Source organism: Myxocyprinus asiaticus, chromosome 35 (genome assembly GCF_019703515.2).
Source record: "Myxocyprinus asiaticus isolate MX2 ecotype Aquarium Trade chromosome 35, UBuf_Myxa_2, whole genome shotgun sequence".
NCBI lineage: Eukaryota > Metazoa > Chordata > Actinopteri > Cypriniformes > Catostomidae > Myxocyprinus > Myxocyprinus asiaticus.
In genome coordinates, this window is record NC_059378.1 from 41,923,840 (window position 1) to 41,942,687 (window position 18,848).

Consider the following 18,848-nt stretch of genomic DNA (forward strand, 5'->3'; position numbering starts at 1 on the left):
AAAGCAGAAGCTTATGCTCCACACCTCCCACCGTCACCCCTGGAAAATCATCCTCCTTTCTTATCGTGGCTGCTAATGGTTCCAGGGCAAGACAGAACAATAATGGGGAAAGAGGGCAACCCTGCTGGGTGCCCCTATCCAGAGTACAATAATCTGAAATTAATCCATTTGTTTGTACCGCCGCTACCGGGTGTCTATAAAGTAAATTAATCCAACCAATAAATGTACTCCCGAACCCATACATTTCCAAAATCTTAAAAAGATAAACCCATTCTACCATATCAAATGACTTTTCGGCGTCAAGTGAGATGGCAGCGACCGGAGACTGATCATTCGCTACTGACCACATGATATTGATGAGACGCCTAATGTTATCAGAAGAGCTGCAGCCCAGAATAAACCCCACCTGATCTATATGTATAAGAGATGTCATAACTTTACTTAATCGATTAGCCAAAATTTTTGACAACATTTTTACATCTAGTTGGATCAGGGAGATTGGACGGTAACTTTTACACTCTTTGTCCTTTTTAAGAATCAGACTGATCCGGGCTTGTGTCATGGTTGGCGGAAGCTTTCCATTCTTTAATGATTCAGTATAAACTTCTAACAAAAGTGGAGCCAGTTCTGTAGCATAGGATCTAAAAAATTCTGCGGCAAAACCATCTGCCAGTAGGTAGGGACTTAATTACCTCGTCAAGCTCCTCCAAGGTTATCTCAGAATCAAGAAAAATGTTTTGCTCAATCGTCAGTTTAGGGAGATCTAATGGTTCCACAAAGTTTCTAATATCTTCATCAGTAGACGAAGACGTGGAACTATAAAGATCAAGATAGAATTCTTTAAAAGCATTATTAATATCAAAAATTTCACCACCAGCAGATTTCACTGAGGGAATGGTAGAAAAAGACTCTCTCTGCTTTATATATCTAGCCAAAAGCTTCCCTGCTTTGTCCCCAGACTCAAAGTATGACTGTCTTGCCCTGAATAACCAAAACTCCACCTTCTGTGACAAAATAGTATTATATCTATATTTCAATCGGGTCAATTCTCTGAGGCCATCAACTGACATACGGCGCTACAGCTTTGCCTCTGCACTTTTAATATTTCCTTCCAACTCCACGAATTCTCGTGCTTTGGATTTTTTAATGAATGAGGCATACTGTATGATCTGACCCCTAAGAACTGCCTTAAGTGCCTCCCAAGCCACACCCACAGAGGATACTGAGGACCAGTTGGTCTCCATATAAACACTGATTTCAGTCTTTAACATTTGTTGGAAATCAGGATTTTGCAAAAGGGACACATTAAGGCGCCAACAATATCATTTCTTTTTCTCTGTATATGGCAACATCTTTAAACTCACCAGAGCATGTTCTGAGACTAAGATGTTTACAATTGAACAATCAACAACAGATGAAATGAGGGATTTGGATATAAAAAAAAATCTATTCTAGAATAAATCTTATGGACTGATGAAAAAATGCATAGTCCCTACCGGATGGGTTCAGAAGTCTCCAAATATCCATAAGACCAATATTTTTACACATCCTGTGAAGCGTCAATGTTGCTCTAGGGGACACTTTTGCTTCACTGTGATCAAGGACTGAGTCCATCAAAAGATTAAAGTCTCCTCCCAATATTATATCATGAGGGGTGCCAGTGGTTTGCAGCATCCCTTCAAGATCTATAAAAAAAGCCCTGATCATCAGCGTTAGGTGCGTATATATTAGCCAAAATCAACCTTTGCCCTTGAATTTCAGCTAAAACAATAATGTCCCTAATTTATCTTTGATCTGTTTGAGACATTTGAATTGTAGATGTTTATTAATCAATATAATGACTCCCTTGCTCTTACTTAAGCCAGCACTGAAAAAAAAAACATGTCCACCCCATATCTTCCTAAATTTTTCAGATTCCTGTGGGGAGAGATGTGTTTGTGTTTGTGGTTTGGTATAGGAGTGGGAGGGGTCTGTGAGGAAAGGGTGAGTGGTTTGGATAGCAGTGGGAGTGGTTTATGAGAAAAGGGGAGTCTGAGATAATAGGGGGAGTGGACTGGGATATGAGTGGGAGGGGCCGGTCAGGGAAAAAGAAGTGGTCCGGGACATTGGGAGAGGCTTGTTGGAGCAGGGGGTGAGGTTTGGCATAGGTGGTTTGGGAGGGGTCTGTATTGAAAAGGAGAGGAACTGGGATAGCAGTGGGAGGGGTCTGTGAAGAAAGGGGAAGTAGTTTGGGATAGCAGTGGGAGGGGTTTGTGGGAGCAGGAGGTGTGGTTTGGGATAGCAGTGGGAGAGGTCTGTGAAGAAAGAGGAAGTAGTTTGGGATAGCAGTGGGAGGTGTCTGTGAGGAAAGGGGAAGTAATTCGGGACAGCAGTGGGAGGGGTATGTGGGAGCAGGAGGTGTGGTTTGGGATAACGGTGGGAGAAGTCTGAGAATAAAGGGGAAGTAGTTTGGGATAGCAGTGGGAGGTGTCTGTGAGAACAGGGGAGGGATCTATGAGGGTTAGGATAGTAGTGGGAGTGGAATTCTGCAAGGATGGGGGGGTGGTCTGGGACAGCTTTATGCAGTGCTGCACAGATCGATCGGCGCCAGACTTTAAGCAGTCCATAGCGGTAAGAAATTTTATTCGACTTGAGATGATGCCACCTCTGCATCACAGTGACGTATGCCATCAAACTACCGCGAAAGCGATTCGAGACCAGCTGGTACTGGCCAGACTCACAACATGACAATGGTGGCATGTGTTTCATGGGCTGCCTTCACAATGGCATACTACACATACTACTCTTACTACTTCTGCTTTATAAATCTAAGGCAGAAATAATAATAGTAGTATGCCATTACCAAGGTGTTTATCCTGACACCTTCTGTTTCGCTAAACTCTCACAAATCTGTATTATTATAACAGTACATCATGTTTATATCATGTTATTATGTTTATCATAGTAATATCATGTTTACTCATAAAACAATTCAAAATGATTAAAAATACTGACTTCTTTATTGGTATTAAAATAATGTAAGCTTTTAATTGACTTTCTCCTTGTACACACAGCAAGCACTGTATTAAGCAACACATAACCTTTTCAAATGAATATTTCTGGTTATTATATGTAAAACATTGTCGGCAATAAAGCAAACATTGTGCAATCTACCGTGAATGGATCAGGTTCTGCTTGATTCGGGAAGTGCAAATTGTCCGGCTTGATGACTCTCTTTTCAACTCCTCCCCCGACTGCAACTGGCAAATCTCACTGACCGGTAAGTTGAGGTGCAGTTCAAGTTGAACACAGCTTGTAGTTTGGGATAAGAGTGAAAGGGGTCTATAATAACAGGGGGAGTGGTCTTGGACAGCAGTGGGAGGGGCCTGTTAGAGCAGGGGGTGTGGTTTGAGATGTGCAGGAGGGGTCTGTGAGTACAGGGGGAGTGGTCTGTAGGAGCAGTAGGAGTGGTTTGAATTAGCAGTGGGAGGGGTTTGTGGGACTGGTTTGGGATAGGAGTGGGAGGGGTCTATGAGGACAGGGGGAGTGGTCTGTAGGAGCAGGAGGAAAGGTTTGAAATAGCAGTGGGAGGGGTCTGTGAGAACAGATGGAGATTTATGGGATAGCTGTGGGAGGGGTCTTTGAGAGCAAGAGGTGTGGTTTGGGATAGGATTGGGATGGGTATGTGACAACAGGAGGAGTGGACTGGGATAGCAGTGGGAGGGGTCTGTGGGAGCAGGAGTTGTGGTTTGGGATAGGAGTGGGAGGGGTATGTGACAACAGGAGGAGTGGACTGGGAGAGCAGTGGGAGGGGTCTGTGGGAGCAAGAGGTGGGGTTTGTATAACAGTTGGAGGGGTCTGTGGGAGCAGGATGGGGGTTTGGATAGCAGTGGGAGGGGTTTTACTGAACGCTCGTAAAAAGACCCGCTGAGTGTTCAGTTCACACGAGCTGGCCACATTTACAAACCACAGCAAGGAACTCAATTATGATCAAGAGGAATGCTTCAAAGGTTTCTTGATTCAGTCAATATAAACTCCCACAGAAATAAACACACACACACACACACAAAAACATAATCATTGATTATTTACCTACTACACTTATACAGTCATGTGAAAAAGAATGTACACCCTCCTTGAATTCTATGGTTTAACGAATCAGGACATAATAAAAATCATCTGGTCCTTAGCAGGTCTTAAAATTAGGTAAATACAACCTCAGATGAACAACAACATATGACATGTCATGATTTATGTAACAAAAATAAAGCCAAAATGGAGAAGCCATGTGTGAAAAGCTAAGTACACCCTTACAGCTTCCATAGGAATTAAGAGGCTAAGTAGTAGCCAGGTGCTGCTAATTAAATGCCCTTGATTAACTGATCATCAGCAAGTGTGACCACCTCTATAAAAGCTGAAGTTTTAGCAGTCTGCTGGTCTGGAGCATTCAGGAGTGTGTTATCACAGTGCCAAGGAGGAAAGACATCAGCAATGATCTTAGAGAAGCAATTGTTGCTGCACATCAATCTGGGAAGGGTTATAAGGCCATTTTCCAAACAATTTAAAGTCCATCATTCTACAGTGAGAAAGATTATTCACAAGTGGAAAACATTCAAGACAGTTGCCAATCTTCCCAGGAGTGGACGTCCCAGCAAATTCACCCCAAGGTCAGACTGTGCAATGCTCAGAGAAATTGCAAAAAACCCAAGAGTTACATCTCAGACTCTGCAGGTCTCAGTTAGCATGTTAAATGTTAAAGTTCATGACAGTACAATTAGAAAAAGACTGAAAAAGTATGGTTTGTTTGGAAGGGTTGTCAGGAGAAAGCCTCTTCTCTCTAAAAAGAACATGGCAGCACGGCTTAGGTTTGCAAAGTTGCATCTGAACAAACCACAAGACTTCTGGAACAATGTCCTTTGGACAGATGAGACTAAAGTGGAGATGTTTGGCCATAATGCGCAGCGCCACGTTTGGTGAAAACCAAACACAGCATATCAGCACAAACACCTCATACCAACTGTCAAGCACGGTGGTGGAGGGGGGATGATTTGGGCTTGTTTTGCAGCCATAGAAGCTGGGCATCTTGCAGTCAATGAGTCGACCATGAACTCCTCTGTATACCAAAGTATTCTAGAGACAAATGTGAGGCCATCTGTCCGACAGCTAAAGCTTGGCCGAAACTGGGTCATGCAACAGGACAATGATCACCAGCACACCAGCAAATCAACAACAGAATGGCTGAATCAAGAAAAGAATCAAGGTGTTGCAATGTCCCAGTCAAAGTCCAGACCTCAACCCGATTGAAATGCCTTAAGAGAGCTGTGCATAAACAAATGCCCACAAACCTCAATGAACTGAAGCAACGTTGTAAAGAACAGTGGGCCAAAATTCCTCCACAACGATGTGAGAGAGTGATAAAGTCATACAGAAAACGATTACTTGAAGTTATTGTTGCTAAAGGTCATTCTACAAGCTACTGAATCATAAGGTGTACTTAGTTTTTCAGACATGGCTTTTACGTTTTGGCTTTATTTTTGTTAAATAAATCATGACACGGTGTAATGTGTCGTGTTGTTGTTCATCTGAGGTTGTATTTACCTAATTTTAAGACCTGCTAAGGACCAGATGATTTTTATTATGTCCTGATACGTTAAACCATAGAATTCAAGGAGGGTATACTTTCTTTTTCACATGAATGTAAATGAAATATTCAAATTTAAAAGAACACAAACTAACACACACACACACACACACACACACAGCAGTCAGAACACCTGGTTTTGGGAAAGTGTGTCAGTAGATCCCATAAAGTCTGTACGCTGGAGAAAAAGCCCTGAAGTCGAGACCCGTCACCCAACTGCAACGCAAACCTGAAACACACAGTAACATACAGTATAATATTACTAAGACAAAAGAATACTTTTGAGTTTACAAAAGTAACTAAAAACTAAACAAACTACAAATGAGCAATACAATACAGACGAAAACGCAGAATTACAGAGAAAATGGCTTCAGATTTCCTAATTTCAATCAGAGTTCTGACTATCAGTGTATTCGGTGAAAAAACAGCAACGTTGTGTTTGATTGATCTGTAAAACAACCAATGTGAGTCCGCCTTGTAAATATGCAATTATTTTAAACATGAAATTGATGACACAATTATAAAACAAAATGTTAAAAGCAAATAATGGCACAGTTGTCTATGTTAATCGTTATGAGTCTTGATTAGATTTCCAAAGGGCCTCAAATAAAACTCTTGAATATATTTTAAAGATTCTGAGAAGTGAACTTCAAAAGCTTTGGCAAATCCAGCGATTAGTTGTTCTCTGGAGCGAGCCATCTGACACAAGATCTGAGCGAATCCTGGAGATTCCAGAGTGATTGGAGTGAAATTATAATAACCCTGCTGTGGCCTGAAATCTTCTGTAGAGCCAGAAAAATGTATAAAAGCCTCTAATAAGAGATCAAACTTGGAAAAAGCCTGTTGGAGAAAACTGTAATTATGTATAAGTATGTAAGGGCAGATCCGGGCAGTGCATCAAGGGCCGTGTTTGTGTATGATCAGAACCACAAACACACAGCCTCACTTGGACACCAGCAAGCATTTTTCCTGCAACATGAGCGAGAACGGCCGTTAAAAATTGGTGGGAAACTGTGGATGGTGCTTTACGAGCTCTACACACTGAACATGCTCATCTCTCACGTACGTTTCAGCATTATAAAAACATTCTTGTGAATCTGTAAAACACAGCAGATGGATGCTCGTTTGTGCCAAACACATGCTTCATACATGTATCACGGACAGCATGTTCTGTGTTTAGATGTGGGTGGCCCGTTTGGTATGCACGGATGACACGGGGCAGGACTGATGATGAAATCGATCACCGCAATTTCCTGAACTCTTATCATTAAAAAATGCAAAACATCTCAACGACTCTCCACAACTGCAAGTTATTTTATAGAACACACTTCTTGTGAACTCAATAACCATCAAACGCACCATCTCTGATCTGCTCGTACATCACACATGGCATAAACAACAGTGTGACACGGAGGAAACATTGTTTATATATGGTGCTTATTTACCTCCACTGTAAACAACACAGATCAAATGAAATGAAAACAAACAGGATGGAAGTAGAGTTCAAGGCTTTATATTATACACATATGATCTTTTGATGTTCATTTAGAGTAAGGCAGAGGCTTTTTGCACGAAGTGTAAATAGCAACAAAAAGCATCTTCTTTGCACTAAGTGCAAATAGTGTTAATGCTATTTACACCCCTAATTAAATACTAACATTCAGTACAGTGGCATCACTGCAGTGTGTTTATTTAGAGTCCCACAGACACCCTACTTATATTTACATTTATGCATTTGGCAGATGCTTTTATCCAAAGCAACTTACTGTGCATTCAAGGCATACATTGTATCAGTTTGCGTGTTCCCTGGGAATTGAACCCATGACCTTGGGGTAGCTAGTGCTCTACCAGTTGAGCTACAGGAACACTAAACCAACCCCTAAACCTAACCCTCCCTTAAAAAAATGTACGAGAGCAACAGTTCACGCAGACCGCTCACAACATTGGGGTGTTCAAGTGAAAATTTTCTTTATCTAAAAACAGATCCTCCACAGAGATAGTGACAACAGAACAACACAGCTGCACACAAAACAGAGAACAGAACTTACTAAACATATCTGAAGAGTTTGTAGTCGAAGAATTGATGCATTTCTATGCCCAGCAGTTTTTGGACCGGTGCCGGAGTTATCCACACGATGCCAAAAATAGAAAACAAGCGATCGATAGAATGTACCGTTGCTCATCACTGCTGGTTAGGACAAAAACTCTGATGACCACAGAAAATATACCTTTTATCACACGTTGTTTGCCATCAGATTAGGACACAGTGTGACTGTGGTTGCCTGTAGCCTCCTCTATGTTTCTGTTTGATGTCCGAGTACTCAGTTTAAAAACAAAATAAGGCTGGGCATAGAAATGCATCAATTCTTCAACTACAAACTCTTCAGACATGTTTAGTTCTGTTCTCTGTTTTGTGTAGCTGTGTTGTGTTCTGTTGTCACTCGCTATGGAGGATCTGTTTTTAGATAAACAAAATTAGTTTTCATTTGAACGTCCCAATGTCATGAGGGGTCTGCGTGAACTGTTGCTCTCGTGTCCTATCATGAACGTGCACAGGAGATCAACAGTCAGTGAACATTTTCACTAAATAATACATTAGATTTCAGTTTGCTTCTCACCAAATCTTATCGTATGCTTTCATAACAATCATGAGTCTCATGAGTAATTTATTAGACTTATGAATTATACTTTTGAAGACTGAAGAGGAGGTCACCAAAAACTGCCATTGTATCACTGAGCACAACATTTTTACACAATTTCTCCCTTTGTGTTCAGAAAAAGAAAGAAAGTCATATAGAGTTATAACAACACAGGGGTGAGTAAACAATGACTGAATTTTCATTTTTGGGTGAACTATCCCTTTAACACCATATTACTGTAATAACACCAGTGCTTTTTTTTGTTGTTATCATTAACACTTTTTATTGATTCCATACTCAAAATAACACAAACAGCATATGAAAACACAGAATCAACTTTTATTATATGAGGGTGCACCAGCCGACTTCCATCCCCCAAGAATCACCTTCCTGCTGATCATCACACTGGTAAGGACCCAATTTTTTTTGTGTTTGTTCCCTACGTTAATACCCGCCCCATCACCCAAAATACAAAGTCTGGGGCAGAATAAAATCTGAGTGCTCAAGACCTCATAGACATAACTCTGAACCCTTGACCAAAACTCTTGAATCTTAGTACAGCACCAAAAAACACGGGCTACGTCCCCATCCTCCAACTGGCATCGCCAGCAAGTAGGTGTGTCTTTAAGGCCAAGCCTTAAAGTTAAAAAAACGATGCATAGTAACACCATTGTTAATTGCATTAAAACTATAGCTATTGCCAAAAAAACATAGTTTCTACAATATTACTATAGTAAAACTATGGTTAACATGGATCAAACCTTACTCTCAACTCCCTGAGCGTCACCATGACCAAATCATGCTTTATAGTCATTTTAGTAGTAGTAGTACTATAGTCATAGTGGAAATCTTAATATTTAAGAGGGAATCGAACCTGGGTCCTCCACATGAAAAAGCCTTTTCACACTGTCTTTACACACTACATCATTGCATTGACACTTGAGGGCGCAGTTTGTCTTCAATTTGTGTGTTTCCACCAGACTATTTGAGTGTAAATAGTGGCGCTGTGTGGAAGATGCTATTTAAACCTAGTGCAAATAATCACTCTGTTAATAAAAGATCTGGATCTAAAATCTGATAAGTCATATTCAAAGTCATATAACATGACAAGTAGCTAGTTGTAAACATGTCAAACATCTGTTCTCCATTAAAGTGGCTATCAGTTCCTGTTTATTGATAGAAAAAAAGGAAATCAGGGGTTTTAAATGTCCCAAAGTTTGGTAACAGGGAGGCAAAAACTGTAAACCTCATATATAATGAATGAAAAATAAAACAGCTAATTTATTTAGCTTGAACTGCTAAAGTCTGAAAGTTAAGCACCTTTTTTCACTGATACTTAAATGAAATATATAATGGGAGGTATTGCACTAATATTTACTGATCTCTCACATAATGTTCACATCACAGAGCGAGTGTGTTTTCTTTTAAAACCAATAATACAGAGCTATTGTAGACCTTCTACTGGCACACAGACAAACACACACAATACACACTGTACTGTCTGCTGCGGTCTGCTGCCGTGAGCGTGGCACGACCTCCAGTTTGGCATTATTTGGCAGACTGGCAAACCTCCACTGTAGAGTCAGATCCAGAACGTTCCTTTGAAACCTGCAAACAAGAGAAATCACACAGACAATGAGCTCTGAAACACACACATACGACAATAACACACACATACTGCATAAATATAACAGAGTTTATTATTACTGAAACTCACAAGTTACTAACAATAATCTTCACTAGAGAAAATGCTCGTTTTTCTGGTGTCATGCATGAAAACATTAAAATCAAACTTTAATCACAATCATTTTAAGCAACTCAGCTGATGTTGAAATGACACTCTGTGAAATATTTCACTCACTTGAGTCCGTGTTCATCTGGATTAAAACTGTGTTTCTTACACACATCTTCAAGTACCTGCAGATTTAAACATTTCAACATTAATTTCATTTCAGTTAAACACACCTACTCAGTGTTTTGGGGTTTCACAGGTGTGTTATTTATATTTTTATCCCCTTTTCTCCCAATGTGGAATGCCCAATTCCCACTACTTAGTAGGTCCTCATGGTGGCGCGGTTACTCACCTCAATCCAGGTGGCGGAGGACAAGACTCAGTTGCCTCCGCTTCTGAGGCCGTCAATCCGTGCATCTTATCACGTGACTCGTTGTACATGACACTGCGGAGACTCACAGCATGTGGAGGCTCATGCTACTCTCCACGATCCACACACAACTTACCACACGCCCCATTGAGAGCGAGAACCACTAATCACGACCACGAGGAGGTTACCCCATGTGACTCTACCCTCACTAGCAACCGGGCCAATTTGGTTGCTTAGGAGATCTGGCTGGAGTCACTCAGCATGCCCTAGATTCAAACTCACGACTCCAGGTGTGATAGTCAGCGTCAATACTTGCTGAGCTACCCAGACCCCAAAAATATCACAGGTGTATTTAAATTTGTAAGATCTGATATACAGTATTTCTTCATATTCTATTCAAAGCATAGGTATACATATTACTGCATACAACATAAGAGATAATTACTCAGATAGAAAATGTATGTTAATAAATAGGTTAACTTGAAGATTAAATTTTATTAATTTTTTTTTATTTTTTTTATGTGATCAGAAAACATGTACTCTCATAAATGTAAAAAAATAAATAAAAATGCAGGGGGGCAAATATTGCCACAATGCAACAGATAATTTGAGACACTGGACAGTACCAGTGTATTTCGATGAATATGTCATGATACTGAATGATTACCATATTCATGTACCATTGTATCAAGAATAATATCACCATGGTACAAAATTAAAAACATGTTAAAGTAATTTTGGTATACTCTTATTAGTGTCTTGCTACCAAACTTTGCTATCTCAAAACATAGTCAGCAAAATCTCTCTCCCTATCTAGAGAGCAAAGAGAACGTGTCCAATGCCACGGCAGTCCCACAGTTCTCTTTAAAACTGTCTATACAGCATCATTTCCTCATAACAGACTCCTACAGCAAGATAAACACTATATATTCGTCGGTGAATGTTGTGGGGTTTTTGGCAGCAGATCGTGAAGCGCTTCAGTGAAACAGATGTGTATTAAAGTGAGTGTTACCTGCAGCAGCGGTGTGTTTGAAGACACTTTCACTGTTTGTCTTCTTCCATTGGGAGTCAACACTGACACAACTGCACTGCCCGCTGCCATGACTCTCTGTGACGTCACCATGTTTGTGTACCTCACGCTTAACCCGTGTGCGTCAGTTTAAAAAAGTTACTCAGAGGACCTTAGAGGACAAAAATGTCCAAGTCAAAAAACTGCCATAATAATATTATATATTAATATTATTTTCCACTTTCACTGACTTAGATTTTTTAACCAACATCAGTCCTGATCATAACTACCAAATATTCATTCATTTTCAGGATTTTAACCCTTTAAATGCCAGTTTGTTTATATAATGCCACTGATGTTTTTTTACACACACACACACACACATTTCTCAATGCACACATACAAAACACACTCTGACATCCATACCAACACACACACACACAATTTTAGCTGCATCATTTATTCAATTGGCCTGCAGTGCTCTATAATACAGCAAACAGAGAATAGGGGAAAAGCTTGTATTTGCTCCATAGGCTAAACATGAGAAAAATGGTGCCATCTGGTGGAAAATATTAAACATGTAAATTCTGAAGCCAGGGCTCCGGAATGAAAGCATAATATCATAGAGTTCATGATTTTATGCTTTAATGGCACTGGGATCAAATATTGCAGTTTTAATGGGTTTCAATGGGGACATTTTTGTCCTGAAGGTCCTGAGTGTGACTATTTTGTGTACACAGATGTATTATAGATGTATAGGAACTGAGGTTGAAATATCAAAATACCCCAAAAAATACACACCTTTGACAAACTTTGTGCCGTTGGCATTAACACAGACAAAATCATCAAAAAAATGAAAAAGACAAAAATGTCCCGAAGGTCGCACAAGGGTTAAATCAACAAAGTAATTGATTGTCTTAATATTTTTTCATCTGTGTCTGGTTTGTCCTTAAACATTAAAAAAAATTGTTTTGTTTCCTTTGAAAACATGTACCATGAACAGTGTTGGGTAAGTTACTCTAAAAAGTAATTAATTACTAACTACTAATTACATCTTCTACAGTGTAATTACATTACTGTACTAATTACTCTGTCTGAAATGTAATTGCATTACTTATTACTTAATTACTTTCTAAAACCCTGATCAACCTCGACCGGATGAAAAATACAAGGATAGACATGAATCTGTTCTTTTAATTCTTTCAAATAAATCATATAAAATCAAATTAATTATTCATGAGCTGGCAAAAGAATTTAAAGGTGCAGCGTTAAATTAGAAAACATATATTTTAACATTAGACGTTAAACTTCAATTTTAAATTCACTATTGTTTTATATAGAATTGTTCTATGGTCTATTCAGTATTTAACACAATTACATCAGAAGTAACTGTAATTAAATTACTGAAAAATTAAGAGTAATCCCTTACTTTACTTTTTTTTTCAATGAAAAAATAAATGGATAAAAAATATTTTCTTTGGAAAGACAAACTATGGAATATCATCCCCAATTTGATTTTTAATAAGATGGGTGGTTTGGACTTTCTTAACATTTAATTTTGATGTAAACAAGGTTCCTGTGAAGTTAGCTCATTTCCATAAACAGGTTTTATTATCTTGGATGCTCATGTACAAACACAAGTTCTCTCCACACAAATCTGTTATTTGGAACAAGAATATTCAGTCTAAGAACAAGTCTTTATTTTCAGAAACTGGTATGATAACGGTATTTTACTGGTGAGACAGTTCTTTAAGAGTAATGGACAACTTTTCAATTACTATGAATTCCTTAATCATTACCAGATTCCTATAACTCAAAGGAATTTGCAGTAGTATTTGATGCCATTCCGGATGGTTTTATTCAACTAACATCAGGTGACATGTCTTCTGGAAGTATGAATCTGTCAACGTATGATACACAAATAAGAGTGAATGGAGTCAACTTTTTAGAAAAGAAATGTAACAGTCTGCAGAAATACTGACATATTGGAATTCAGAATATTTTTAAATTGAATGGAAGAATGTTTGGAAATTACCTATAAATACTGTCTCACCAATAAAGTTAAAGAAATTACTTATAAAGTTATCCGTTTAATTTACCCAGAGAAACTAGTAATCTCAAGATTGTTCAAAGACATGGAGATCACATGTGTTTTCTGTAACATACAGGAAGAGGCCATAAATCATTTATTTTTTCAATGTGTGTATAGCAAATTATTTTGGATTGACATTGAGCATTTAATATTTAAACTCACTAAATTGAAGATTTGGCTAACAGGTGAATATGTTTTTTTAAATTATAAGAATAAGAGTTTTGAACTTAATTTTGTAATCAGTTTATTTATCATATATGGAAAATACCAAACAGAAATGGGCAAATAATAAACCTAACATCCACCAGTATAAAACTGAGTTGTTGCAGTATAGTGAGACTCGATTGTAAAAACGATTGTATAGAGTATTTGAAGCCTTTTCTCTAAAAAATTATTTTTAACTTTTATTCCCCCGACAATGTATTTATACGTATTTTGTTATTATTACTTTATTTTGTTGTGTTACTTTGGTTCTGTTGTAACAGTGAGTGCACATTGTAATCCTCTTTGTTTGTATTTGTATGTAAATGTTTTCATTCTGCAATAAAAAAATAAAAAAATAAATAAATAAAAATGCTTACCTCACATTCCCCGGTGCCGTTCACATGACAACAGACAAATGCCTGTTTTGTTATTATTAATTTATTTGTATTTCTTTGTTAATATGTTTTATTTTTGTCATGTTGTTTTTGGTTATACAGCAATAAAAATAAAAAATAAAAAAATACAAATATTTTGGATTGATATAGAGAGCTCAATTAGGAAGAAATTAAATATTGTTTTACAGTTGAGTGGAACTGACATAAAGATATTTCCATGACCATGGAATAAATAAAGATAAAGCGTATCTTATACAACTGTTAATATTAATGGGCAATTTCACATTCATAAAATGAAGTGGTCTGGCTCCAAACCAAATTTTTTTCATTTTATAAATGATTTCAGTTTTGTGAGGTTTTGTACAAATGTGAAGGTAAAGAAGCAATTAGAGCCTGTAATATTGTAAGCAAGTATAACACTGTTGCATAAGTGGCACACTTTTCATCTATGTATTTTCTTTTATTGTACTCTGGCACCTGTTTAGTTTTCTTTTTGTTTGTTTTTCCATTTGAATGAACATTTCTCTTTGTATTGATTATTGTACAAAGCAATAAAAATGTTTCTTAAAAAACATCAATGCAAAAGACAAATGTGGCCTTTCTAATTATTTTCTGTCTAACTATGGTAAAATACCATATCATGCAAAAACAAAAATGTGCTAAAGGAATTTTTTATTATTATTATTTAAGTCAGAGATGGAACATTATATTGAGTTACTTTGTTTGAAAAATAGCAAAATACATTATGTTCTTATGTACAACTTCCTCTTGTCCTTGTGGCATTTAATGAATAAAATAAAAAAATATTGTCTATTTTATTGTCACATTATTTGCCGATTAAGGTGATTAATGATTTGGATGAGATACTTTATGACTTCATTTAGAGGAAAAAAACACGTGGTTTAAAAAAAAAGAAAGTAATTTGTATTATTAAAGAGCAAGCTGGATGACAAATTGTTGCATTTTAAAAATTAAATGGCTGACAGAGTTTATGAAAAATCAGAAAAGTATTTGGAATGCATTTCCCAATTATTTCTTGAATAAGCTTGGTGGTATACAATTTCTGTTGAAGTAGGCATATACAGTATATATACAGTATATATATATATATATAGCAAGGAAAATACAGAACAAATATTGTATCAATAACAAAGTTAAAAAGTATCATACAAAATATTGCATAAGATTTATCCAGCCATAACATCACTTGCAAGATTTAAACTGAATATACCTATATTCATATACTTGTGATTTCTGTGGATTGAAGAAACAAACATTTCATTTGTTTTACCACCGTGTTTACGTAAGATTGTTTTGGAAGGATTTGGTAACTTATGTGGAGAGAAAACTGGGATGTGATATTTTATTTTAAAAATGATACAGTATTATGAAATGTAAAGAACAACATACATTTCATTATTTTACTGGTAAAATACCGTTTACACAAGAAAAATGATCTCTTTCTAAACCAAATTTCACACATTTTGTAAACAACTGAATGATCTGTAAACCTTTTAGAACAAACAAAAAAGCACTGAAAAGGAAATTAGTTTCTCTGGCAATGTTATTAATGTGACAAATTCCTCTTTTCAATGTTCTTATGGCATTGAATAATAAAACAAATAGTGTTGATAATTATATTAAACTCCAGTTAGAGTTTGATGCTGGTGAATTATCACATCATGTTCAGGACTGACTGACCAGATCATACTTTTAAAACAGTCTCTGAGTCGTTCCAAACCACATGTTCTGTTATATCTGAAAGAACTGTTCAGAATTTCACCACTTTTCCCCTGCTGGGCTCCTATATGCTTTGGTCTAAATGGAAAGGGATGCCACTTTGAAAAGAAAAACACACACCACTTTAATGCCAAATAGTTCAGAATGTACCCTGCTTTACCCCAGTTTGGGTTCTGCACCTGTAGCTGATGAATGTAGTCTCTCTGGTGAAAGCAAACTCTTTCTCTGCATGTCTTTGATGTGAGAAGATCAAACAGATGTAAAAATGAACTGAATGCCGCTCTAATCAAATGCTAGGAGGGACAGACCTAACGTGGCGTGTGAATATGAAGAACAGACAGACAGAATGAAGATATGTTGGGTGACAAAGTGTGACATGATAAATTATGGTTGTATGTTTAAATTCATTTCAGATTGCACTGTACAGCTAATTCAAATTTTAAATAAAACCTAATAAAGAAAAATACAAATAAGCCCAATTTATACTTGTCTACAAGACTTATTTAAAGTCTTCAGATCAAAGGTTGCTAACATCATGAGAAATATCAATTGTGTCCAAATGTTAGTGTACGTCTAGAATTGAATGGACGAGATGTTTGAAAGAAGAACTGGAGAGCCTCTGCAGTTCTCTAATCATTCCTGTGATGTTTGTGGTCCTCGGGCTCTCAGGGGCCACGCATGTCATGTCGTGCTGCTCTTGCCACGGAGGGCCCGTGAGCGCGTCCATCTGCGATTAATTTAAGTGCATGTTTTTCCTCTTAACGGAACGGATTGTGATAAGTGCAGGAGGTGTATGTCAAAGAGATTCAATCAGGGACGGATTCGCGTGTTTGGGGGTGTCTGGCATCCCTTTGAAGCACTGAGGAATGAATTCCACCCGGCCGGGTGTGACTCTCTGTCATGAGATTCAGCTCGGGCATTTATCTGTGCGGTCAACGACTCAGAACCACAAACTGCAAAGACTGTGTCAACAAAAACTGAAGTCAAGACAAGTGTGTCTGTTGTTTATTGATGTTATCACTACTATGTTGATTGCAACAACAAAGTAAAAAGCAACACTTGACAATAAGTTCACTATGCAGTGGTTCTCAAAGTGTGGGGCGTGGCCCGTAGGGGGGGTGTGGAGTTATTGCAAGGGGGGCACGGAAGACTGACCCGTCACTTTCACACGTTCAACAAAAAAATTTACAGTGAAAATACACATAAGAACCGATGCGCGCAATTTCTTTTCCTCTGCCTTGTTTAAACTTTCGCCTGGCACCACAGCGCGTCCTGTCAAGTCATTTTTATTTTTAGCGCCTTTCACAACACATATCGTTTCAAAGCAGCTTTACAGAAAATCATGCATTAACAGAAAATGAAACCATAATATCTATAAAGTCTATAAATCTGTAAAATCATTGTGTAGTTTGATAAAATACGATTACGAATAGTGTACAAAAATAAGTAATTAAATAATTAAATAATAATTGTATTTATAACCCCAGAGAGCAAGCCAAAGGCGACTTTGGCAAGGAACACAAAACTCCATAAGATGTTGGTTAATGGAGAAAAATAACCTTGAGAGAAACCAGACTCACTGTGGGGGTCAGTTCCCCTCTGACTAACATCATGAATATAATGACAATATTACTTATGTATTGCAAGTCATGGTTTAAAATTATTAAACTAAGTTAAGTGTTAAGGGCCAGTGTTTAAACAAAGATTTTGTATGAACTGTAAGATTAATGACTAATGTCTTTGAAGTTCATCCTGGATTAACTGCAGAAGTTCACATAGATGCAGTTGTCCTTTGTTAGTTGGCTGATGAAGGCTTTTGTTGGCAATATATTGATAGTCTATGTATTCCATTATAAGAGTGTAGTCCACCGAGGTGATGCAGGCAGAGATCAGTGAGGTGCATCACAGTTCAACCTGGCCGGTAATTTCGGTGAGGTCTATCTTAAGTCCAAGGTTCAGGCAATGGCATATGAAGTATCCCATGTCTTATGGTTGGAGTTGGCATCTGTTCATCCTTTGAAGTCCATCGTAATAAACTGAAGTGATGTCTGGCTGGCACCAGCTGTATTTAGTCGTCATCACTCAGAGACACATAGCAGTGGAGTCTGACATCAAGCAGGAATGGAGCTGGATCCAGCCGGTTCTGGTGACCTCAGGATAGGAGTCCCGAGGTTGAGACATTGAAACAAATAGAATAATATTAGCATAGATGCCATTCAGTTTATTGCAGAGTTATAGATCATGATCAATATTCTGGTTTCTGGTTCCGGCAGACCTAACTAAAACAGCCTATGCCTAGCTAAATAGATGAGTCTTTAGTCTAGACTTAAACTGAGTGAGTGTGTCTGCATCCCGAACAGTGTTAGGGAGACTATTGAGATTCGTCCTCCATCACCCAGATTGAGTCACTATGCCACCACGAGGACTTAGAGTGCATTTGGAATTGGGCATTCCAAATTGGGGAAAAAAAAAAGAAAAAAGAAGAGGTTCTGAGATTACAGGGAATACCTCTTTAAGAGCTTATTTGGTATTGGATCTAACATACATGTTGTGGCTTTCGATGTTTCGATAAGTTTTGTTAGCTCTTCATGAACTATGACAGCGAAGGACTGAAGTTGCTTGTGAGCAAAATTATGAGACACTGTTTTCTGAGGTGCTGTGACAGTTGATTGCATAATTCCAATTTTATTTCTGATTATTAAAATTTTATCAGTAAAGAAATTCATGAAGTCATTACTCTTGTGCTGCGACGGAATATCTGGTTCAGTCGATGCTTTATTCCTAACCAATTTATCCACAGTACTGAATAAACACCTAGGATTGTTGTGGTTATTTTCTATGAGTTTGCTAAAAATATGCTGACCTGGCAGCTTTTAGTGCCTGTCTGTAGCTACAGACACTATCCTTCCATGCACTGCGTAATACCTCTAATTTTTCTATTCTCCCACTTGTGCTCCATTTTCTGAGCTGCTCTCTTGAGAGCATGAGTGTGATCATTGTACCATGGTGCGGGGCTTTTTTCTTTAATTTTCTTTAATTGAAGGGGG

At 37.9% G+C, this 18,848-nt stretch overlaps 1 pseudogene; it reads right to left on the reverse strand.

The window, feature by feature from the left end:
• The window catches only part of LOC127426412 (tether containing UBX domain for GLUT4-like), a 32,053-nt pseudogene extending 20,590 nt beyond the window's left edge, over positions 1–11,463 (reverse strand).
• Positions 11,464–18,848: the final 7,385 nt, after the last annotated feature.